The 19,796-nt window shown below is 50.9% G+C and overlaps 1 long non-coding RNA gene across 4 annotated transcripts in view; it reads right to left on the minus strand.

Annotated features, from left to right (window-relative positions):
* The window catches only part of LOC147914264 (uncharacterized), a 49,749-nt gene extending 38,474 nt beyond the window's left edge, over positions 1 to 11,275 (minus strand). For 3 of the 4 annotated variants that reach the window (XR_015555622.1, XR_015555623.1, XR_015555616.1), the window contains exon 1: positions 11,179 to 11,275. This is a non-coding gene — a long non-coding RNA (uncharacterized LOC147914264). Of the gene's footprint in view, positions 1 to 10,633; positions 10,871 to 11,178 lie in introns of all 4 variants that reach the window. The other variant, XR_015555617.1, reaches the window with a different exon arrangement.
* Positions 11,276 to 19,796: the final 8,521 nt, after the last annotated feature.

Here is a 19,796-nt window from a genome sequence, read left to right on the forward strand (position 1 = left end):
TCTCCTCTCTGGCCAATGAGAGCAAACGTGCTGGCTGGGATGGGGGCCGGGGAAGGACTGGCAGGAGGGGGCTCCCGCCACAGCCTGGCCAGCTGGACTTTTCACAGCCCAGTGACTCTGTCCCTCTGAGTGGCCAAGCGGCTGGGCAGGCAAGCAAAGAGGGGACGCCTCCTCTGGGCTGCCTGGGGCCTGTCCTGTCACCATCTCAGCCCCGGCCACAGGGAGCGGGTTTACAGGATGCCCCTCGGGATTGGGAGATCTCAGAGGGTAGAGCCATGTCTGAGCCACCTCTGTTTCCCCACGTCACAGCATTCACTCTTAGTGACAGCTGACACTTACTGAGAGCTGGCTGAGTGTCAGCCCTGGTCTGCACTCAGACATGGCCCAACTCGCTGAGTCCTCACATCGGTTTTCTGAGACAGGTCCTCCCATTATCCCCACTTTACAGATGGGGAAACCGAGGCACAGAGAGATGAATGGCTGAAATCACACAGCTGGTAAGTAGAAAGATCAGAATTCAAACCTGGTTGTCAGGCTCCAGAAGCTGCAACCTTCTGTCATGTCTCTTTTACTGAGTCCAATATACTGAATTAAATTTACTGATTAAATGAATGTTAAATGAGTGAATCAATGAATGAGAGAGACAGAAGAACGAGGTTCCGGGTGGAGTGAGGAGCCTGAGAAAAGGGTGGTGAGTGATTCTGGCAGAGGAGGGGACCAGCTGGGCACCCTGCTGGGAAGCCCTGGGGATGGGAGGGGAAGGTAGACGGGGCCAGATGGTGGGGGTCTGGAGGCCAAGCAGAGGGGCCTGATCTGAACTGGCTCCACTCTTCAGATACCTGGCCACACTGAGGTGCCCTGGGGACAGGCCACCTGGATCCTGCTTTGTGGATAAATTGGTGAGCTGAGTCCAGGTCTCCGGGAGAGCTCACAGCTGAAAGTGGACTAACAGAGTTGGTTAGAACAAAACCCTGCAGCCAGTCGGGTTGGCACCCCAGTGCCCTTGCTTCCTGGCCAGGGGACCGTGGGGCAAGTCACCTCCTGTTATTGAGCCTCAGGTTTCTCATCTGAATCAACTTGCAGAAAAGATAAAAGTCATCAGCCCCATGCCCAACATATAGTACTCAGTAAACGATCACCTACGAGCAAACAAGGACTTTCAAATAATGATAATAAATCAATTAAAGGATCTAGTGGAAAAGGTGGAGAACATGCATAAACAGACAGGGAATTTAGGAAGCGAGAAGGAAATTATATATATTAAAAAAAAATACAGCTGACTGGAATTGTCAGAACCATGCTAGAAAGAAAAATATGATCAGAGATGAAGAATTCTTTGGATGAGATTATCAGCAGACTGGACCCAGGAGAGGAAAGTGAACTTGATGATGGGTCAAGAGAAATTCTCCAAACTGAAAAGAGAAAATGAGAATAAAAATTTATAGCGCAGGCTTCCTAGATCTCCTAAGATGAAGCCCAGTCCAGACACATGATGCTCAGTGGTATCATTCCATCACTCATTTAACAAATATACATTGAGCCCCTAACGTACACCAGACAGCATTCTTGGTACTGGGACCTCAGCAATGATCAAAAGGACAGAGGTTCCTGCCCTTAGGAGCACACACCTGAGGGGAGGGTCAGACAAATAAATAAGTAAAACACATAGTGTGTTAGGTGGTGATGTGTCCTGTGGATAAAAAGCACTCCCCAACAGGAGGGGATCAGGAAGAGTAGGGGATGGGAGAGGCGATTTTAGATAGCGTGGTCAGGGAGGCCTCAATGAGAAGGGGACATTTGAGCAAAGAGCTAAAGGAGGTAACGGAGGGTAGCTGGTGATTTTCTGGTAGAGCATTCCAGGCAGAATGGACAGCTGGTACAAAGGTCCTGGGGCATGAGTGCTCACAGCCAGTTAGTGGAAAAGCCAGAAGGCCAGGGTGGCCAGAGCCCAGTGATGGAGAACCATGGGAAATAAGGTCAGAGAGGTAAATGGGAGGTGGGGGCTACTGGGAGGGAAGCAGATGATCATGCAGGGATTTTTACTTCAGCTGTGAATGAAATGGGATCCACTGGAGGATGTGGATCAGGGGAGTGACGGGAACTGACTTCTGTCTTTACAGGGTCCTCTGGCTACTGTGTGGAGAGCGGACTGGAGGGGCCAGGTGGACGCAGGGAGGCCAGTGGGGAATCTACTGTGATGATCCAGGAGAGCTTGTGGCACCTGGAATGCAGGTGATGGCAGTGGGGACAATGCGAGGTTTTGGGTTCAGGGTGCATTTTGAAGGCGGGCTGATGCCGGGAGGGTTGTAGTTGTCATCGTTGCTGTTGTTAGGGCTGATCAGCTCCCTGGCTTCTTCAGGGATCTCAACCCAGGCAAGCAGGGGCGTAGCTGCCCACCTGGCCCCTCCTGCCAGGGGAGTCTCACTGATCTTGTTGGGCGGCCAGTTGCCTAGGACCGTCCCCGGAGCTGGGCAGGGCGGGCTCCTGGCCCCCCAGGCAGCCTGGGGTGGCAGGGGCAGCAGGCTCAGGTCTGCTCCGCCCAGCCCCAGCTCCACAGCTGCAAGCCTGAGTTGTTTGTTTACTCAGAATTAGCACAGGTCAGCAGCAGACTCATTGGAGAAGCTGGTCCTTCAGCGCCAGGTGGCCCCACCTCTCCCCTGAACCCTCCTGGAGAAGGAGGCAACCTCCCCAAGACTGCCCGACTCATGCTCTATCCCCGGCCCTCCCTCTCCTTCTCCAGTCTGGCCCCCGCCCTCCTCCCAACTGGCTGTGATGGGCTCCTTGCTGGTGCCTCTGCATCCAGCCCACCCTCTTCCATCTCAGAGCAGGAAAAGATAACAATAGCGTGGAATTCCCTTCCTACCTTTCTCTACGTGGCAAAGTCCCATTCATCCATCACCTCCAATGTCAATGGCCTCTTCTCCAGAAGGCCTTCCTTAACCACCCCCAGGCTGGGTCTCCTTCTGGCTCCCACAGCCCCCTGTGCTCACTCCTCCTTATTCCACGCACATTGTATTACAAGGACCAGACAAATACTGAGGTGTGCCGCCCACCACTGTCCATGGCAGACATCACTAAACGATCAGGGCGTGCTTTCCCACTGAGCCTGGACACGGCTCAGGATATCAGCATTCTGGGACTAACAGTGATTGGAAAGAGGTGAACAGACAGGTTAAAACCTATTTTTTCATGCCCAATTGCCTGTTAATTATATGCAATCCCTCCCCCCACCCCACCCCCCCACAGGCTGCCTCCCTGGCGCGCGCGTGCCACGCGCGCACATACACACGGCTTCCTGGAGGGCAGGGTGAGGTGTCTTATTCATCTGTCTTTCTCCAGGACACACAGAGGGCCTGGCACTGGGGAAGTGCTCACAAAGGCTTATCCTACACCTAGCCCTGAGAGAACATCCCTGATGACCCGGCCCCACCCCCACAATTCAGAGGAGACACCTGTGGTCTGGAGAGAAGGCGTCCACCCAAAGCTACTGGGAGAGACACGCAGCGCCACCCAGGACAAGAATAACCCGTCACCTCCACCTCTCCTGCCCAGCTGAGGCTCTCTAGGCTACATACACTTCTCAGAATTTCCTTTGCACCAAATTTCAATCAGCTTTTGTGTCTGGACTGTTGGACGTTGGGCCTCTCACAGGAGGAAACTCAGACCATTCGGGGGAAAAATTTGGGGAACTGAAACTCTACCCTCTCTCGACTCTCCTCCCAACTCTGTCCACATTAACTGTCATGGCCCATCTCAGGTTAAAAGCCAAAGTTTAGAGGGTAGGGGTGAGGCTCAACAGCATTTCCCAATGATGTCCCATGTCCCATGATAAGAGGATTCTGGGGACAATATGTTCGGGAAATGCAACATGAGGTCTCCCTGTTGAAGCTTCACATTACATATTAGCTTATAAAAGAATCTACCCAAACAAAAAAGAGTTTGTCAGACTTTGCTTAATCTGGTTCTTCAAACTTATTAACCATGCAGCCCTTTTTTTTTTCAAAGTTCCTGTTTGCATCTCTATCAGTTACAGTTCTTTTAGTTGCATCAGAAACCTCAGTCGAGCTAGTTTATATAAGAAGGAGAGTATGTTAGTTTTTGTGACTGAGAAGTCTAGAAGACATGCAGGCCTCAGGTATAATGAGATCAAGGCCTTGGCTCCATTTCTTGGGAATCCTCCTTGGGTCTCTATTCCCTCCTCTATGCATTTGTCAGCTTCATCCTCAGTCTGGGTTCCCTCATGGCAACAAAATGGTTGCAGCAGATCTGGGCATCACGTCTGAGTAGCTCACTGCACAGAGGAAGAGGAGCCTTCTGTTCTCCCCATTATGGACTGGATATCCTGGCTCTATTTAGACCAAGTACTCAACCCTGAGCCAATCACTGGGCAAGAGGAATGAGCATCAGCCAAAGAGAGCCCACCCCAGGGATGAAATCATAATGTGTTCCACAAAGCCTGTGGCAATGTCGTCTCCCTAGTAGCATTCATCCCACCACCCCCACCCCATTTTTCCCTGCTAAGAAAACTTTGATTTGTCCCTATGGCACTGATGATCCACTGATCTTAAGGAGGGTAGGCCCCTACCTGAGCCCTGCGGTTAAATCTTGATTGGTCCAAAGACCATGTAACTTTATTCCTCTTCACTAACAATTGGTTCTGGAGTGGCTGTATGACTTGGTTCTGGCTAATGAGATGCAAGCAACAAATCTGCTGGAGGGGCTTCTAGGAAAGTTTTGCTTTTCTGATATCAAGAACGGACCTGGCTGGCATGTCCCTTTGCCCCATTACCATTTCTTCTTCTTCAAACCTAGAGTAAGGATTTGATACCCAGAGGTGTGGCAGCCATCTTGGAGCCATGAGACAACAACTGTGAAAACAAATGCCACCGTGCCAAAGACAGCAGAACAGAAACATGAAGCCTGAAGCCTAGACAGCATCCTTGGGCAGCTGTGCATAGCTGGGACTGCTAGCTGAAGTAAAAAATTAGAAGTTCACATTTGTTTAAGCCAAAGGCATTCCTAAGTGACACAAAGCCAAGTCACTTTTTGCCAACTAGCACTTGCGAGAGCATAGAGACACAGCCTTGGAGACACAGCTCAAGCTTCGTTGAATCCCACAGACCCTCTCAAACACATTCTGCCCCAGGGATGTTTGTGAGAAAGCGGATCATCCAAGCCTTTGCACTCCAAGCCACTCCAGCGAAGGGCCGAGTGTTCCCTGCTTTGAGTGGGGCGCCAGGAGCCGCGGAGCAGCAGGCTCAGGAAGGCAGCCACCGCCTCATCTACTCCCATCACAGGGTGTCCTGGGGTTGCTTTGGAGCTGATTTCAGAGGCCTTGGGCAACGCCAACACAAAAGAACATTCTTGAATCCAGATACCATTGGGGTTCAGCAAAATTTATCCAGAGTCTTCAACTTATCACCCCCTTCCATCCCAGTCATCTCCCTTCTGGGATCTCTTTTGAGAAAATAACCCAAAATAAGAGGAGAAAAAGCCAAGAACGTGAGCATTTTCATCACAGCCACATATCCAATAGCCAAAACACTAGGCAAATCTAAATGTCCTACACCAGGGGAGGGATTAAGAAACTGTCTGATGCAATATTACATGGACATGAAAAATTTTGTTTACAAAGTTTGTAACAGCAAAGGGAAATATGATATTCGTTAATGAGAAAGCCAGCTACAACATTTATATATGTGGTATGATCTCAATTATATAAAAATTGCAGGGCAAAAAATAAACCAAGGAAGAAATATACTGATATGTTAGCAATTGTCCCTGGTTGGGGTTATTATGGGTACCTTTTTGGGAAATTTTTCCTACTGTTCTATATTTTCCCATTTTGCCTATATGTTCTACTTTTGTAAGCAGAAAGAATAAAATTGACTTTTCTTTTTAAAGCTTTCAGGACCCTCCACTGTGTGAGATCATTGCTGTTGTCTCCTCTCCAGTAAAGCAGATAATCAAGGGCTTTCTAGAGCCAGGGACCCCCTTCTGCACTGGGCCAAAATAAAAACAGTTTCCAAACCTGGCATATTTGATTAATAGCTTGAAATTCTTGCAACAGGCGAAGGGAGTGGTTGGAAAAGAGGAAGATCAACACCCTATTTTTAAATGGTGACATGAGCTCACAGGAACTAAAGGCAGGAAAAGGTACACGCCATTCCAGGCCTTATGCAAATCTATGCAAATGAGACACTCCCTGGCTAAGGGAGAATTCTGGGTCGGAGCACCCCCCCTTGATTCCTGGGTCTCCTGAGCTGAGTAGGGAAGGGAGAGGGGAGAGGAGGGAATAATGATGACCCCCGTTCATGGAACACCTACTAAGCATCCAGCTTGCAAAGCATTTTCACAGCCGGGAGCCCTTCTGAACCTCACCATACCCTGAGGTGTAGGTAAGATGATTGGCCCCACGTTGCAGGTCAGGTAGAAGTTGGAAAAAGAAAAGAGCTGTGTAAGGTCATAGGGAGACCAGCTAACTCCAAAGCACAGTGATGCTTGTGACTAGGCTATGTAGCCTAGGGTATAGGAGCATGGCATTTCTGGTGGGGAGGTAGAGGATGAAGGGAAGGCAGATGCAGGCTGCCAGGGACCCACAAAGCACAAAGATCCAGAAGTTCTGGACTCCATGCCATGAGATTTCCTGGTGGTGTTCATGAGCAGACCTTGGTCCTCACTTGGCCTTTACACATGCTGTGCCCTCTACCTGGGACACCCTCCCTGTAGACATCCGTCAACTTGCTGTAACTCCCCAGTCAGCTTCTGTTCCAAGGTCACCTTTTCAGAGGGGCCTCAGCTGACCACTATACCCAAAAGAGCACCACCTGTCCATATCTCCCAACCCAACATCTCTCCCCTGCCCCACTTGGTTTCTCTTCATGACACCTATCACCTCTCTGACTTATGATATGAGTATTTGCTTATGCAAGAAAGTGCACTCCGTGAGAGGAGGGCACTTGGCATCCCCTCTGATTCCAACATCTGGTACATACTTGGTGTTCAAGACACAAGTATTGAATGAATTAATGAATAAATCAATGAATCTCACCTTCCTTAGGATCTAGTAACACAACCTTGGACAATGACCCAACAACAATAATAATAACATAATTATTAATGGTAGCTTGTTATTATAACAAACATTTCTGAGCACATATTTTTATGTTCCTTTCCTCATTTAACCCTCACACCAACCACCTGAGGCAGGAAACATAATTATTCCCATTAGACAGCTGCAGAGACTGAGGCTCCAAAAAGCCAGGTAAGTTGCTCAGACTCAGAGTGTAACCAACAGAGCTAGGTCTTGAATCAAGTCTGTCTGATTCGAGAACCTACTTTCCTACCCACCACGTGATGCTCCAGGTGGACTCTACCCAATGAGAACACAGGTGCCGCATCTGCATTATTCATCCTGTACTCCCCATGCCTGGCACCAAGAAACTTGCCCTGCATGAGTATTAGTTCAATAAATCAGTAGTTCCTAAAGTGTAGTCCCTGGACCAGCCACAGCAGCATCACTGGGAATGTGTTAGAAATGTTGATTCTCAGGTCCCACTGCAGACCTACTAGATCACAGCAATGCCTGACTACAGCGTGAGAACCACGAGGATGAAGGATGCCCCCGACCTGTTGCTCCATCCCTAAAGCAGGACCCATCACTCAGTGGAGTCATAGTGAAGGTAAAATGAGAACCTCACCCAGCGCTGGACCAACAGGGATTTAAGCTCTCTGGATTCCCTCCCACATGCGATTGGAGGAAAAGTTTTCAGCTCCAATTTCAGGCCTTTGATTTCTGCCTCATCTGGCCCAGAAGATGCCAGCTTGTCAGAGGGAGTGGGGAGCTGAGAGTGACGGAGCTGGAGCAGGAGGATCTATTATTAATTACCATGTATCATTGATTAAGAGCCCACAGGGCACCGCAGCTGCGGGAGCTTGGGAGAGCCTCCGCTCCTGCCTGGACGGGAAAATGATTAGCCACATTATGAAAGGAAATATTCCTCCTGTAGCAGCCAGGAGCAAACACTTCCAGGGGTGGGGAGTTCTCCCCCAGGGATCCCTCCTCCTGGAGTGGGGCAGCCGCCTCCGCTGCCCGGGGCAGGTTTGCTAGGGCAGGACCAGCTGACCTTATGGGCATGGGGTGGATTGACAGATCAGAGAGCACACGCTCCTCCTCCTAGTTCTAGGGGGTCGGAGACGCTCAGCTTGGCCTCTTGAGAAAGCAGTTCAAGGTGGCCAGATCTTTCTGATTTTTTGAGAGATAGAGGCAAACTGGATTCAGCTGTCAAATCTCCTCATTTTTAAATATGGCTAAGACAAATTCTGGGTTGGCAGATTTTCTAGCTACTCAGCTGCCATTGTCACATTTAATCCTTTCAATAACCCCATCTCCATCTTCTAGATGAAGAAACTGAGGCTCAAAGTGGTCACTCGCACAGCAAGTTGGTGGAGTAGCTGGGATTCAAGCCAACGTGTGCTTCCTGAGTCCTTGCTTTCTCCACTGGATCACTCAGGCGTCCTGCCTCTTGTGTCCCCAAACCACCTAAAAACAGTCCAGAAAGTCTCCAATTACTGCCCAGTCTCCGCCACACCCCTCCAAACTGTGTCTCACACCCAGACACAGCATAGAAACCCCTAGTCAGACAACACATCCAGGTGCCTGGATTGAACACCTGGCCATCCCACCTATGCTGTGTTCCTAGAGGTCACTCCCTGCTCCTCCCAGAGCCAAGTGCCCATAAGCCAGCTCCAGTCTCCCATGGGCCTGCTTCTGACCTTTGACCTCACATTTCCAAGAGAGTCAAGTGGGCCTGACCAATCACATCTCACTTAGGAACGATGAGAGCACCATGGAACTCTGTTTTTTCTGCCACTGACTAGCCTCGAGCTTTAAGCAAGACCCTCGCCTTCCCTGGGACACAATTTCTTCTATACACCAAAGAGGACTGTTTGGACCCAAGAGTCAAGTTCCTGATCTCATTACTTCTATGATCAAGCCACTGATCAAGTCATTCCTAAAGATGACCGAGAAGATGGACTTCATAGGTGGTGATGATTGCTGAGACACTCGCTAACATTGTTTTAATGCTACCTATGCGCCAGACACTTATGTTGTAGATTGTCTTGTTTAATCCTCACGCCAACCCTATGAAGAAAGGGGTATTGTAAGTGCCATTTCACAGAGATGAGATTAAGGCTCAGGGAGGGAAATTATTCCAGAGCGCATGTTCTGAGCCACCACTGTGATATCCACCCTGCATCCTCTCCCATGGTCCCAAAACATGAGGCTTGTTGGCTCCTTCTAAATTTCTCCATCTGTAATCCAGACCACACCAGGTCCCTGGGGGCTGAGCAAGCTGCTCTGTTTCCCAGGAAACCATTTGGAGCCCTGAGGACTCATTAAGGAGTTCACAAACTTGGGGAAGAGTTTTCAAACTGGTACAGGTGACCGCAGATCCCCAGGGAGATAGTGAGCTCCCCATCCCTGCAGGTATGCAAGCAGAGGTCAGGCAATGAATTTGGGGAAATGTTGTAGCAGGGATTCCGACACCAGATGAGGAGGCAGACAGGATTAGCTACGCCAGTGGCTTTCTGGGAGAAAACAGTAGTGAAGAGCCAGGCAGCCTGGGTTCAAATCCCACTTGCTGTGTGACCTTGGGCAAGGTACTAAACTTCTCTTTGCTCGATGTCCTTGCCTTTAAAACAGAGCTAGTAATAGGACCTATCTCATTGTATTGCTGTAAGACTACACAAATTAATGCATATGAAACATTTAGCAGAGTGCCCAGCACGTGGTAAGTCTATAAAGTGTTAGCAATTACTTTCAAACTTTTAATTTTAACTTTGGAGTCCTATCTTCCAATCAAAAATTCAGTAGATGCCAATACAAGAAATAGGTCAAAGAGAAGCTGCCTGCCCAAGGAGGTGGGGGCTGGGGGCACCGGGGCCTTGTCAAGTCTGACGCCATCCCACAATAGTCTCAACACCACATCAAGAGTCTGTGGGGCCGATGTACTGACTGCAGCCGATGCCACTGCGGGCCCTCCACCTCAGAGGCTCAGAAATGCTCCCTGCCCTCAAAATCCAGTCTGCTCAGGCCTCTCAAAGCTATGACATTCAGCTGCCACATTTCACAGATGGGGAAACTGAGGCCTGGAGAGGAGTAGGAGCTCACTGAGGTCACCAGCCAGTAGAGGGACCAATTCCCTCGAGAGAGCAGAGGTGCTTCTCAGCCCCCTTCCCAGAAAAAAACACACACCAGGTCCCGGAGGGGCCCGGGGAACCTCCTCAGAGCCCCGTCCCCAATGCAGGGCCTCCCCGTGCGGGGAGTTGGCTTCAGAGGACAGTTGTTGACTGCTGGGAAGTCAGCAAGAGGAAGTACTATTTAGAGAAGGAAAGGAGAGCAGCAGGAGCCAAGAGCGAGTGTGGCAAGAGGAGAGAAGTTTGAGGTTGGGGGTGGGTCAGGGAGGGTAGCTCAGGCCTCCCAGAGACAGAGGAGGCCCCGCCAGCCACTGCCCAGCACCACGCACCACACCTGGGAGGGAGGGGCCTGGAATCAGCAAACCTAGGAGAGACCCCAAATTTGCCAACATTTCCCTCCCCAGAACCAGCTGCCCTCCATAGTAAGACCCACCTCAGTGAAGGCGTGATCACAGGCTGCTGAGCGGTGACGTCAGCTAGGATTCTGTCTGAGGCCCAGTAGGGGAGGCCTGTACAGACCATCGGGTTCCAAACCCTCATGTACCGAGGGGACAGCAGCCCAGAGAGGGGCAGCGTCTTATCCAAAGTTACACAGCTGGTCGGGGCAGAGCTGGGACCACCTCTCAGACATTTGAGGCCTTATTGTTTTCACTGGCATCAAAGCCTGATCCTAGGAACCACAGTGATAAAAATAATAACAACAATAATGTAAGAGCTACCTTTGTTTGCATGCCCACTATATAGAGCAGGCACAATTCTAAGTCCTTCACAGGAATGAACTAATTTCATCCGCCTAAAACAGGCCCATGGGGAAGGTCCATGATCTCCACTTTAAAGAAGAGGAAACTGAGGCACATCAAGGTTACCAGAACCTGCCTGAGACCACACAGTTGGTACGTGGGGGAGCAAGGATTAGGGCCCAGTAGTCTGGTTACACCACATCTTGATCGCTACTCCATCACGGGGGAGAGGACTCACCTTCAAGAAGTTCAAGCATCAGTGAGCATGAGGGAAGGGAACTTCAGGGCTTGGGGAACTGTCCTAAGGCTGTTGAAACTGTGTGTGGGCAGCTGCCTTCTACACTCATACTAGCTACAAAAAAACCAGAAAACTAATTTTCCCGGCTTCCTCTTTGGCTAGGAGTAGCATGTGACACTGATCTGGCTAATGAGATTTAGTTAGAAGTTCGAGAGACAGCATTTCTGCACAGTTAGCAAGCCCTTTCCTTTGCACTTATCCCTTCCCCTTCTTCCTATATGGAACAAAAATGCAATGCCTGAGACTTGGCAGTCATCTTGCAACCATGAGGCACCAGTAATGAAGACAAGGGGCTACCAGCTAAAGATGTCAAAGACATTGGCAAGCAGAGCTTGGATCCCCAGTGGCATCAGTGAGAGCCATATTGGTCCCATTGAACTACCCTGGACTTCTTGCCATATAGGACAATAAGCACCAACCAGGTATGCCTCAAGAGCAGGGTTTCTGTTATATGTAGGCGAGTGCATTCCTAACTTTCCTAATGATGGAGACAAGATGGGACCCAAGCCCGTGCTCCCTCTGTGGAATCACACTGCCTCCCAGGGGTCACACTTTCTCCCCTCCTGTCTCTCCCAAAATGCACTGCATTAGGCCTCTGCCTGGATCAGGGCTCAGAAAAGTCCCCTGAGCAGTTGCCCCTCAGGCCTCAGTGTCACCAGCCACCAGCCCAACTGATGTGAACCCACCTGAGAATTGTGAGGAATGGAGTGGGGGGTCTTGCCCTGAACCCACCTACTGTGAAAATTCCAGGTTCCGAATCAAGCCTCCAGGCACCACGTGTGATTTGGCACAGTGACCACGTGCACCCATCATTCATTCAACTACTAAACAAATATTTATTGAGGGCATGCTGAGCTCCAGGTGCTCACAGGTGAGTGAAGCCAGCAGAATCCCTGCCTCGGAGCTCACATCCTAGCGGAGGACGCAGACAGTAAGCAGGCGAGCAGATGTATTCTTCTTGGCACCACCCTCGCCTGTACAAGGCACTTTACAGTTTACACTACGTAACTTCATCTGCTCAATGACCCTGCAAAGTAGAGGCCATTTTCCCACTTTACAGAAGAAACAAAGGCACCAAATGGGACCTAAGAAGAGATTCCCCCGCCAGGTCACCCTGCCATGTCCAGGAGGCAACAAGGGTTTGCACCTAGGTTGGTCTGGCTGCAAACCAGGTGCGCCCTCCGTCCACTAGAGCAATCCAATCAGGCCCCTCTGCCTTCGGGATCTGCTGCTCCTGGCGCCACTGAAACAGCCGTCAGAAAACAACGGCCTCAACCCAAAAACAGAATAGGCTGGGGCACAGTTTTGCCAGCTACACAACAACCCCCTCGTCAAGCTGTTGGCGCCTGATGGTTCTTTAATTATTCATCCCTGCTGAACACGCGGGCCCAGGGCTTCAGCCATGCTGTTGGAGCTCACCCACGGGGGAGCCTGGGTAATGAGTCCAGACCTGTCAAGAAGTTTGGAATCTGTCTGCCCACAAAATGTTCCCTGGTCCTCCCACTCCAGCCCCATCAGGCGCGGTGGAGGATGACAATGAGCCAGGATGCTTCAAAGACACCAGGGCCAGGCGGGGTTTGCAATCTTGATGGCTAATACCTTTTGGCCTGATTTCTACTTAGCTCTGACTTTGAGCTAAGCAGGGTATTACACAAGTTGTGAGGGTCAGTGAGGGTCGAGGGGGGATTCATTTCTTCAGGGGGATGGGTGGGAGGCAGTGACTCAAAGAAGCCTCCAGATAGGAAGATTTCCTTTTTCAATATGGACAGAGCCAAACAGACCTGGCTTAAATTGTAGCTCTGTCACTTGCTAGCTGTGTATCCTTGGACAAGTCACTCACCCTTTCTGATCAGGCACCTAGAATACAAAACGGAGATTCATTCATTCCATGAATGTGTATTGGACCCCTAACATGTGCCGGGCCCTGGGATACAGCAGTGAAGACAATGGACAGGTCTCTGCTCTGACAGGGGGGCTTCTGTAAGGATCAGAGTTCATATATCTAAAGCATTGTGCTCCTAGTAATAAGGGCTCAATTTGTGGTCGTTATTAGTACTTTTGTTATTATAAGAGAACTTAGGCTTTATATATACAATTATTTTCTATCACCCACCCTGTATGATCATTTTTACCATAGCAGAAAAGAATTCCCCTGTGCCATGCGCACACACACACACACATACATACACACATGCATGCAGATGCATACACACATGCCAACCATTTTGAGGGAATTTCCTCCTTCAAAGTTAACTTTGACATTCATTTTTCCTAGCCTGTGGGTTTTTTGTCTTGTTCATTTCCCCTGAGTCCTAACATCTCCTAATTGGCCCTAACCTAGTCTGGCATTTAGCAGGGACCAATAAATATTTTCTTCACCCACTCACTCATTCATTCATTCATCTGGTCCTACCCTGTGCCAGGCCCACTGTGACCAAGACAGATGAAGTCCCTGCCCTCGTGGAGTTTACATCCTGGAAGGGAAGACAGACAATAGACAGACAAACAAAAAGTACACTCTACCCCAGGGCGTGATGGGTGCAGGAAGAGAGTGGGGCAGCAGGGACACTTCGGATCGGCTGGTGAGGGAGGGCCTTGCTGAGGAGGTGACATCTGAGCAGAGACCTGGGTGGGGTGGGGAAGGGAGCCTTGTGAACTTCTGGGGAAAGAGAGCTCCAGGCAGAGGGCACAGTAGGTGCAAAAGTCTGAGGCAGGAAAACGGTTGGGAAGGAAAGGGAGCCCACAGGGCAGCCCGCCCCGGGTTCCCAACCTGCATCAGCGACAGTCAGGCAGAAGCACGAGCATAGGCACCAACGATGCCTGACAACTCCCGAGACTCACTCAGACTTCTAGAATAGGGGCCTGAGGGTTATCCGAGACTCCCACCCCTCCCTGAAGAATTGGGAGAACAGGCACCAGAGAGGGAAAGGAGTTTCCCAAGGCCACACAGCCAGCAATGGCTGGGCTGGACCCCAGTACCATATCTCTTAACTCCAGCTGGTGTTGTCTCCATGAAACCAGGCATTGCTTTTCTGGGTGTCAGATGAAGGGGTCCAGGAAGATCCCGGGAGACACACAGGGTCACAGAGGTTCAGAGACAGGCCGGAGAAAGAGAAATTCAAAGTCTCCCTCCACCCCCAGCCATGCTGGTCCTCGTGCTCAGAGAACCACAGGAACACGGAGAGAGTGGCCCCCATCCTGGCTCTGCATCTGGGAACCATGGTTACAGCTGCCTTTTGATTGGCAGGGGTCTGGAACGCCTTTGAACCACCCCCTGGTTCCTGGAGGTTGTGTGCAAAGCAGGAACAAGGGCCAGGGTACAAGCGGGGGGTCACCAGCAACCCGGGGATACCACTTGCTTCACCATCCCCTCCTAAGCCGTTCATCCGGGCACCTCGCACCACCTCGAAATCCTTTTTAGAGCTCTGAATTAAAAATAAATTTGCAAGCACATAACCAGATGTTACATGGGGAAAAGATAAATAACTCAGCCTGTCAAGGAACTGCCTCATCTCAGTCAACCCTCTCTCTTTCACAAGGTTTTAATTTTTAATTTCACAGCGGTAACTATAGCAACCTACAAAAATAATATATTCCAAAGCAAAACAACTTTCTTGGCTCTGGCTTGGCATCTCTGTGTTCCCTCCTTCCCTCCTCTCCACCAACTTCACGCAGGTCTGTGCCCAGAGTGGATGAGCGTTCTCAGCTTTGGACTCTCTTACTCATCAAGTAATTAATTCATTCATACACAAGTACCTCTTGCCACCCAAATCCACACCACTCCTAAGTTCAGGTTGCAGGATGGTGGACAATGGGTTCAGAATCGCGAGGGATGCCATGATATCCTAATCTATTTGGTTCCTAAGCTTTGAGTAGATAGGAGCAATAGCTTGGCTAGCGAAGGAGACCTGTATTCGTTGGAAGCATGATTTGTCCCAGGGACAGTGCTGGGCACTGGGGCGAGGAGGCCTGGGCCTGCCTTCAAGGAGTCCACAGTCCTGTGGGGGAGACAGACATACAAACAGATAATTACAACAAGGTGAGACAAGTCTGGGATAAAAGGGGTGAGTAATGCACAAAGGGGGCACGGAAGAAGAGAGGGGTGGTCAGCAGCCAGGGAGGTCTAGGAAGGCTTCAGAGAGGAAGTGACTTCTGAGATGCATCTTGCTGGATGAGTAGAAGTTTTCTGAGTGAGAAAGATAGGAAATGGCATGCCAGGCAGGTGGAACAGCAGGTGCAAAGGCAGAGACATGAGAGACAGGTTAGTAGGGCTCAAGCACGGGGCGAGGCTGTGATCCCAGAGGCCGCTGGAAAGGTTGATGGAGTAGAAACACACAGAGCCTGGAGTGCCGTGCTGAGGACCTCGCTTGGAGACAAGAGGAAATCAGCACAGTAGTGGGGGTGGACAAAACATATTTTAAAAAGGTGACTTTGGGGACAATTGTGGGGAATGATTGGAGGGGAGAGAGCCTGTGGGCAATGCAGGTGGGAGAGGCCTGAGAGGGTGGTGGCTACAGGGAAGAGGAGGTGGGTAGAAGTCTTAGTTTGGGATCCCTGAGAAGCAGACCCTGAGCCAAGGATTCTGTGGGAGGCATCCCGGGAAGCACTGATGGGAGCTGGGAAGTGAGACAGGGAGGGAAGGAAGCCAGTGAGCACTCATTATCAAGCTACCGGGGCTGTGCCCTGCTGGGGAGGTCTGGGAACCGGTGCCCCCTGAGGGCAAGGGAGCTGCAGTGTGTCAGTGCTGAGTCATGTACTAAATCCTGTATCAATGAGCTGAGACCTGCTCCCAGCAGCATCGGTTCCCTGCACTTCTGATCTGCCAGGCCGGCTCCGGAGCAGAGCAGGCTCCAGTGCCCCGCACACAGACTCAGGGGCTGGCTGCTGGACGCAGTGCCTGTGCCCCGAAACAGGAAAGAAAAGCCAAAGGGATGTGGGCGGGACCTCAACAGCACCTGCCTGGTGAAGTTCTAAAGATACAAGTGGACGTAACGGAAGACCCTGATGTCTGGGAGGGCGGGCAGACGCACTGGCATGTGCAGCCTGGGACAGGGGCAGGACAACATGCCCCAAGGAAGGACGCACTCGAGGCCATCCTGGATCCAGGGAGGCTAAGGCTGGACAAGTGGGCACTGACCAAATGCTGGGCAGCAGGCCCCAGCGCAGGCCTCAGGGCCCCGCCCGGGGTGGGCCAGAACTTCTTTCCAAGTGGAGGGTCCAGAGCTGCCTCCTCGGTCTCTGGGTAGAAGTGGAACGTGGCAAGAAAATGCGTCGAGCGGGGAAAATGCACGTGCAGGGATGTGTTCACGCAGAGATGCAGCAAGGACGTGTGACCTTGGAGAGTGACTTCCCCCTCCCTGGCCTCAGTTTCCTCATCTGTAATAAGATGTGGTTCATAGAAGCACCCACTGCATAGGCCCATTGTGAGGACCAATTAGATGATGCATCGTGATGCCCAGAAGTCACCTAATAAATATTACCGCTTATTATTGTTATTTTCGACAATATCTTTTGAGCATGGCACACTTGCTAGGCCCCGGGGACACAGAAGTCAACAAGCAGACACAGTTCCCTCCCCTGCCCTCATGCTGCCTACGGCCTCGTGGACATGCTGAAAGGCTTTATATAGAATGTTAAAGAAAGCAGGATAGGAAATTATGCAGAAAGCATGATTCTAATTTTGTTTAAACACACATACTCATAAAGGCCCGAGGGATAGACACCAACATGTAACAATAGTTAACACTTGATGGTGGAATTGAAGGTGGCTTGCATTTTTCTAATTCTTCTCTGCTTTGTTTTTTTTCTTTTAAAATTTCACAGTGGATTGTATCATATGAATAGCCATTTTCCCAAAAGAAAGGAAAACAGACGTGCCTCTTTTTCTGACTCCCTGCTCCTCACAAATTTCATCTGCTTCCTCAGGAAGCAGGAGCTCCCCTAATCCAGGGACACTGGCTGGTCCTCCCAGGGTCTCAGGCCTGACCTCATTGCCCCCACCACCCCCCTGCAACCCTCAGTGCACTGTTGGGAAGGGATGGGGGCCTCCACCATCAGAGCAGCAGTCCTGGGTTGACTGACATGAATAGAGAGGAAGCGCTGAGCTCCCCGTCAGCCCGCCTGTGAAGGCATGCTCTGCCCCAGGGGTCTGAGGACAGTGGTCGGTGCTCGTCCATCTGCCTGTGCCTGGAGAGGGAAGGCTGTCCAGTCTGAGGGTCCATGCTAGCAGCCCATCTGCCTGCATGCCCAAGCTGTGTTCTCTAAACGGCTTTATCCATAAACCAACATTTGTTCGTCATCCCTTGAGTCCTTGGTCTTTTGAACTTAAGTGGGGGAGAAAGAAAAGTTATGTTGATACCACAAAATTATATCGTCCACGCCCAGCTCCCAGAAATTGGCTATTAATAAAGATATCTATTAGCCACACCAATCTAGGACTGTGTGATAGGCCCAACATTCTTGGAAAGTTCTAGTAAGGTTCCCTGTAGTGGACTTCCTGGTATTATCTGTCTGGGTCCCTTTTTGGGAAAATGGCTCCTCCCCCACACCGTATGGGCTTCACAGGCTTCCATCAAGACCACCCAAACAAGGGTGGTCAGGGTCCCAGGCAGGACCAAAGTGATTTTCCGGGATTGGTATATGGACACCCACATGGCTATGTGACATACAGGAGACAGAAACCCTCTCTCCTGCCGGGTTGCTGATCCTGGGGCACGTGAGTCTGGGCCTACCTGTTAGCGGGCATTTTCCCCACCACATGCTGAGAGCCTGCTGATAGGGTGAAGCCAAGCAGAAAACATGACTTTGTTGAGTCCCTCTGTCCAGCCACCCCTAAAACTGCCTTCCCTGGCCAGAACCCAGATATTCTCTTTTTCTCTTAAGTGAGTTTGAGTTGGGTTTTTGTCAATTGAAACTGAAAGGATCCTGACTAGCAGACTGGAGTGGACACCTATTGGTTAGAAGTCTGTGGCTACTCAAACTCATGCCCCCTTCCTAAGCATCCTCATTGTTCAGGAAAACTGTCTCTCCCCCATTGAAAATACCTAGAGGAATTTCTGGGTGCTGACACCCTCCCTCCTGCGCTCCTAGGTCACCACCTGGATCCCCAAACAGACCAGGGGAGTGGGCCAGGAGTCCCTTCTAAGCTGCCCATAAAACCTCCCACACAGTCCTCCATGCCCTACCCTTTCTTATCCTCCGCTGGGGGATGCAGGAGATCCAGAAAAGAATCCCAGGCCCCAAAGGATGTCAGAGCCGCTGGCTGGAAGGGCCTGGCTCTCTGAATGACTGAGGAGTTGACCCACAGAGGACTGTGACTTGAGGGAGAAATAAACATTCTTGTGCTGAACCACTGAGATTTGGGGGGTGTCTGTTACAGCAGCTGTCCTACCTTGATTAATACAGTGGGGTGGCACTTTGGGGAGCCACTCGAGAGCCGTGATTCTGTGAGAGTCTCAGAGCCTTTCATTCAACCACAAATATTTGTTGAGCTCCTATTCCCTGCTTGCATGGCCCCCTGCGTTTCTCTCTGTCCTTCTCCGCCCACAATTGCCTGTGTCCTCATCTGTCTGTCTGCTCCCCCTGGACCCTAAGCTCCCCAACAGTTGAGTCCTTATCTGTCTTCTTCCTCTCCACTGTGTGCCTGCTACTAGTTTAGTGCCAGACACATAGTAAGTGCTCAATAAATATTGATTGATTGACTTTGCAAAATGACCAGATGCACAAAATCGTTGTGAGGCTTAAGTGAGGTTCTGATTGTGACGCCACATGGTGCACAGTAGGTCCTCAGCCAATACCCACCAAGTGAAAAGGAGCTAAATAAAGACAGCTGTGGGCTGGGGAAGGCTTCCAGAGGGAGGGCAGACGTTAGCCAGGACGTGTCCTACACACACCCCCCAGAGTCAGCTCTCTCCGGCCCCCCGCAGCCCCAGACTCCATGTGGGAGGCGGAGCCTGGGCAGAGCAGGGCAGGGGAGGTGACTGACTGCTTCTCTCAGGGATCCCCAGCCCAGTGGGTGTGGGCCACGGGAGGGGCGAGCCAACACCAGGAAAGAGCATTCTGAAGGCTTCTGCTGTGCGGGCAGACTCCTCACTCAGTGTGGAGGTGAGTGCGGGATGCCCGATATGCTTCTGGGGTACAGCTTCTCTCTCGCAGCGTGAAGTCTTGTCTCAGGAAGGGTCACCTCCTGCACCCGTCCTACCTGCTGGAGACAGACTCCAAGAAGTTAGCCCAAGACTCCTAGGATAACGTCCGCACGGCACCTGGGCTGGGGCTGGAGCGGGCTGTCCAAGCGGCGTAAGTAGTAGTTAATAACCAGAGCTCTGTAACCAGAGCGCCTGGGTTCAAATCCCAGCTCTGGCTACGTATTAGCTACTTTGGGCTACTTAGCTTATCTGAGCCTCAGTGTTCTCATCTATAAAGTGGGAGGATAATAATAGTAACCACACTAGAGGGTGTTGGGACGATTAAATGAGTTCATACAAGTCAGGGACATGACACCCTGTGACCACTGAGCCTTCTTCCAGTGGTGGGCAGTGTTTCATGTCAGCACAGACCCA

This window comes from Ceratotherium simum, chromosome 21 (genome assembly GCF_057802395.1).
Source record: "Ceratotherium simum simum isolate JZ-2026a chromosome 21, ASM5780239v1, whole genome shotgun sequence".
NCBI lineage: Eukaryota > Metazoa > Chordata > Mammalia > Perissodactyla > Rhinocerotidae > Ceratotherium > Ceratotherium simum.